The 5,822-nt window shown below is 34.5% G+C and overlaps 1 non-coding gene across 1 annotated transcript; it reads left to right on the top strand.

The window, feature by feature from the left end:
- Positions 1–1,672: 1,672 nt before the first annotated feature.
- LOC140853882 (small nucleolar RNA R71) lies at positions 1,673–1,779 on the top strand. The gene has a single exon (XR_012137024.1). It is a non-coding gene; the product is annotated as a small nucleolar RNA R71 (small nucleolar RNA).
- Positions 1,780–5,822: the final 4,043 nt, after the last annotated feature.

Here is a 5,822-nt window from a genome sequence, read left to right as displayed (position 1 = left end):
TCATGAGTCCATTATGATAATTGATTAGGGAATTGGTGGTTGCTAAGAATGATCTTCCTAAGATTACAAGGATGTGACCTTTTGGATTAGACACTGGTTCAGTCTCGAGGATCACAAAATCCATAGAGTAAATAAAATTATCGATCTTGATTAACACATCCTCCATAACTTCCTTGGGGACCCTCACTGATCGATCTGCCAATTGCAATATGATTTTTGTAGGTTTTAATTCTCCTATCCCTAATTTTTTATAGACTGAATAAGGTAAAATATTCATACTAGCCCCTAAGTCTAATAAGGCCTTGTCAATAATGGTTTCTCCAATGACACAAGAGATTGTAGGAGACTCTAGATCTTTGTACTTAACAGGCATGTGGCTTGACAGATATGAGCTCACACTGGCTGCCAAGAAGGCTTTTTTGAAAATGTTGGTGGTTTTTTTCTTTGTGCATAGGTCTTTGAGAAATTTAGCGTATGTGAAAACTTATTAGATCATGTCTAATAAAGGGATATTTATTTTTACTTATTTAAGCATCTCTAAGATTTGATCCATATAGGCTGAGTGTCTGTTGGACCTAACTCTATTTGGAAAAGGAGCTACAAGATTGGTGGGTGATGTCTTGACTTACTTAAACCCTGAGATAGATTCTGCAAGTGACTTGGGTATTTCGTCAATCTCTGTTGACTCCTTAGACTTATCTGGATCCTTAAACTCGATCTGATCAATCACTTGCTCATGAGGTGGTTTAGACAATGGGTTATCTTGATCTTCAGGTGTACCGACATGGTTGTCTATTTATTTTTCAGACTTTAAAGTATGAATTGCATTTAATTGGTTGATCTGGACTCCTTGTTGTGGTCCTTGATTGTTCTAGATCCTAGGATTAGCCTCAGATTGACTTGATAGTTTATCTTTTTCTCTTTCACTCACAACAGTGGCTAGTTGACTAACTGCATCTCTAAACGGGCAATAGTTTGGGTGTTGGAAGTTAAAAGCTGGTTCGTGGTCTGCATGAAGTTTATTTAGTGTGGTGTTGGTGTTAGTAGTCGATTTTTCTAGGATTTTCAGACTCTTTTCTAGTGAGTTAAGCCTTTGATCATTCTGAAACCTGGTGGGTTATTTGATGATGGAGTGGGTCTGGGGTTGGGTTGAGTGAAGGCAGGTCTATTTGAGTTGGATTCTTGTGACCACAAAAAATTTGGGTGGTTCCTCTATCCTGAATTGTATGTTAATGCATAGGGATCATTTATGGATCTTTGATAGGCTGCGTTCACCTATGCTACTCCGTTCTCGATTGGACCCATTAAAAAAGGACATCCTTCCATCATGTGGTCTGTGGCATTACACCCATTGCAAGTGGATGTTGCAACTTGATTCACTTGGGTGTGTCCCTTGAATTCTAGGGCCTCTATCCTACGGATCAAAAATGCAAATTTAGCATCTTCAGCTAGGGAAGGTTGAACTTGATATACACCCCCTCTTGAAGGTGTGTGTCTATCGGGTTCTTTAATAATCTCCCATTGTAGGCTCTTTTCTGTGAGGTCCTCTAGAAATTGCCAGGCTTCTATAGGTTCTTTGTTCATGAATTGACCTTGATACATTGATTCTAATATGGTTCTAGAGTTTGGAACTAGTCCTTCATAAATGATTTGACACAGTCTCCAAGTTTCTATTCTATGGTGTGGGCATTGACTCAAAAAGTTCTTAAAACGATCAAAGCACTTTCAAAAAGACTCACCAGGCAATTGATAAAATTGATTAATTTTATTTCTAAATTTGGTAGTCTTATGGTGTGGAAAATTTTTTTTCAGGAACACTCTAACAAAACCCTCCCAAGATGCGATGGATTGATTAGGAAGACTGTATAACTACTTTTTGGTATTATCCTTGAGGGTAAAGTTGATCAATCTAAGTTTTACAGCATCCTCAATGAGCTGTTGAAGCCGCATCGTGGCGCATACTTTCTTAAATTTTCTCATAAAAAGGTATGCATCCTCGATTTTGATGAATTTGGGAAGCATGTTTATGATCTGAGGTTTAATTTCAAAATTGTCATCAGTTTGTGGCAGTCGAATACATGAGGATTGGGCTTATCCAACTGGATAGCAAAGATCTTTCAGGATCCGAGGTTCATGTTCGGGTTCACCCATGATGGGCTTAAGGTCTACTGGACTCGATGCAAAGTTTGGATTTATTCTCACTAATCGACTAGATATCCTTATTCAAGAAGAAATTTGAGAATTTTTAGTTATTTTTATATTTTTTTTATTTTTTTAAGAGAAGAGAAAATAGATGAGAAGAGAATTCTAAAGATGGGAGACTAAGGAGTTCTAAATCTAGAGATGATAGAGAAGAGTGTTTTAATTAGGATTAATGTTTGTAGGTTAGTAAGTTATGCAATCAATCCTAGCTAAGGATAACCCTAGATCTAGACAGCTCCTAACTGCCAAGGTTGCCTTTGAGCACTCTAGGTAAAAGACTAGCCACTCCACTGGTCAGGTAAGTGTAAGGTTGGTGGGGGTCGTCCAGTTGTTTTCCTTAGACACCAACTGAGTTAGCCGGATAAGCAAACAGAACTAATTAAATAATCACTTTCTTTCAGGATGTAGTCCCTGAACCATTTTTCTAGACACCAGTCAAACTGACTAACCCTAACCTGATCCAACTCTTAGGATCTCTTGTCCTATTGAGCTCGAGAGTCCTTAGGGACCAACGTCTAATTGATTTTAGATTAAGATTTAGGTCAATGTAATATGTAGGATGATGGTTTGTGGGCTAAGAAAGGGTGATGAAATCCTCACCTTATCATTTTTAGGGTTTGTGCCCTTAAGATGTTTTATAAAATTATGCAATGCAAGAAGAAAAGGTGATTAGATTTGATAGTTTATCAAGATTAAATTGATTTGTTTTAGTTTTTAGGTTTTGTGATTAAGTATTTAATTTTCTAAGTAGATTATGAGGTGTCAATGTAGAAAGATTTTTTTTTTTTGAAGAAAGTAAGTTTGATTAAGAAACTAAGCAAGTTAAAAAGTAATTAAAAAAAAACTAAGAAAAAAATTTTTAAAAATAATCATGCCTAGATCTCCAGCAACGGTGCCAAAATTTGATCGTTGTTGTATGCGATCAAGAATAAAACCCAACTCAAACTATATAAATAGGGTAAGTCAGGATCATTTTCATAGAGATTTAGGATGATTATCTTTTTTTTTAAGAAGAAATAAAAGAGAATTGATTGTAGAAGGATTAAAAAGAAATAGAATAGTAAAAATTAAATTAAAAATATAAATTAATTTATTAAAAAAAATAAATCAGAGAAATAATCCAGAAATTTTGAATCCACTATGCAAATTAGATTTATTTTCTTCTTTTTTTATGTTGCAATATTAATTCTTTTGATTAAGGTATTAGTATAGCTTATCTCTAAGGGGTACAGACTGTATCAGTAAATCACAGCTCATCCTATCAGAGTATAAACTATCTAAATTTAATTACAAGATATAAGATTTAATCTAATATACTACGATCTATCTCTCCTAAGCACGAACCATAAGGGATCACGGTATGTCAATAGAGGATATAGGCCATGTAGACTAGATCAATACCTTAAAAAATTAAAAATATATGAAATAAAAGTATAATTTTATTACATAAAAATTAAATATAAGAAAAAAAATTAAAACTCATTTACAGGCTTCATCGTATTCCTGGATTGAAGAGATTTAGCTACGTATCAAGATCTCTAACTCTATATTCTCCTAATATTTGATCCCTAAAGCTCTTTGATTTTTTTTTCTTTTTTTTCTTATTTTTTCTCTGATTTTTTCTCCTCTCTACACTTATTTTTAGATTTTCTATTTATAGATAAATTTTTTATCTTTTTCTGATAGCAAAAGGAGTCTCAAAATCCTTAGAAAATGTATTATACCTGTAAAAAATTTTTTGACTGTCGGATCTTCCTTGGACCACCCAGATCTGCCCAAAAATCAACGTTTAAAACCTTATCAGGGTTGGATGCATTCTCAGCCATCCAATCATGCTCTAGATCAAATTCTGGCCATTGGATCATGTAGTTTATCTTCTTAACATAGTCGGGATGAATATCAACCATGGGATCAGGTGCTTGATGGTATCTGGAGCATTGATCAGCACAGTTTATGAAGAAAAAATGGGTAGTTCAAAATATATATTTTTAAAATTTTACAGTGAAATAATAAAAGATTAAATTTTTTAATCTTCTAAACATACTTTAGATCAGATCTAAACTACTATTAAGGATCTATGACATAAAAAATTTATATATAAAATTTGAAATAAAATAGAAAACTGCATCGATTACATCGATGTCCTGAATTTGATCTAACCTTTAGATTATGTCGGTAGAGTTCAAAACTCATCATCTTTTTATGGGTTGATGATCTCTACTACTGGTAAGTATGGTATGAAGCTCTCACTGATGTCGAGCAGTCGCAAAAGCATCTGGTCTCTATGGATGGTCCACACGAAGCCCCTCGGTCCGATCAGCCTTCCGTAGGAGTGCTAGCTCGTGTAGTCGGCTTCTGATGGCAAATCTGACTTGATCTCTCTCTTCGATCATCTCAAATTTTTTTGATATCAAAGATGGATCAGAGAAAAATACTGGATAGTGGAGAAAATTTAGATGAAGACTCTCTTCTCTTTGATTTTTTCTTCACCCAAAAACCTAGAACAGTTCTAGGTCTCTCACCCAAGAGGAGAATGGTCTCCTCTCTTGTTCATGCCAAGAAGGAAAAGAACCCATCCAATCATCACATCTCAAAGAAGTATTTTTGACTCTATTTCTCTTTGGTATCTCATGGTGAAGAGCTCTCTTCTTTTGGCACACAAAATTATGACCTTTTTGTGGTTGTCGCACAAATCAGATAAAACAGGATAAGGACTGGAGTTTGTTGCAACTCAAACTCTTTTGAATTTTAATTTGACTTTAACATTTTCTTACCTTTATCTAACTTAAAGAGGGACTTATCAGAGAAAATTAGGCATGAAAATCAGTTGGAAAGACCTCCTTTTCTCATACACAATAGACCCCTTCAAAAGCATCCAACGTGTGGAAGAATATGGATAAGGTTTTAAGTTGAAATTCAAGCTAATTTGAATTTAAATCAAAACCAACCAATTTCTATCTTTAATGGGTGACAAAAAAAGGATTAGTTTTTGATTTTCTCATGTACAAACTAATTTTGTGTGGTGAGAAAAGGTATGAGACAATTTAGGTGGCACAAGGGATAGAGTCCTACTCATTTGGGACTCTAGGGTTCAACCAATTGGATTTCTTTCAAATGCAATCCAATCAGATCCAAATAAAATATGGTGAATCTAATCTAATTAAGCTCTTATAATTTTAATTAAATTTGATCAAATCAATAAATTAATTGAGCCATAGATCTGATAAAATCAGGATCATTTCTCCCTTATCGATTAGGTCATCTCATAACCTAATCAGACTTGACCTGGTTGAATCAAATTCAATCAGACTTGATCCAGACTTTAATGCTTAATTAAATTGAGCTAATTTGTAATCTAATTACTAATTATTTTTTTATTAATAATAGAGTTCAAGTCTAGTGAGACTCTTCTCTAGAGTTCCCATCTAGGGAGACTCTTCAGCAGAGTCCCCGTCAAGTGGGACTCTTCACCAGAGTCCCCATTGATTGGGACTCTTCAGATTAGCCAAGTGATTGAAGAGAAACTTTTAATATATGTGACCCCATAGGTTCGAACCTAAGTTGGTAGCATAGGAACTGATTTCTGTACCAATCAAAGTAACCATCTAGCAATAGTACTC

Source organism: Elaeis guineensis, chromosome 14, assembly GCF_000442705.2.
Source record: "Elaeis guineensis isolate ETL-2024a chromosome 14, EG11, whole genome shotgun sequence".
NCBI lineage: Eukaryota > Viridiplantae > Streptophyta > Magnoliopsida > Arecales > Arecaceae > Elaeis > Elaeis guineensis.
This window is presented reverse-complemented; position numbering and strand designations above follow the sequence as displayed.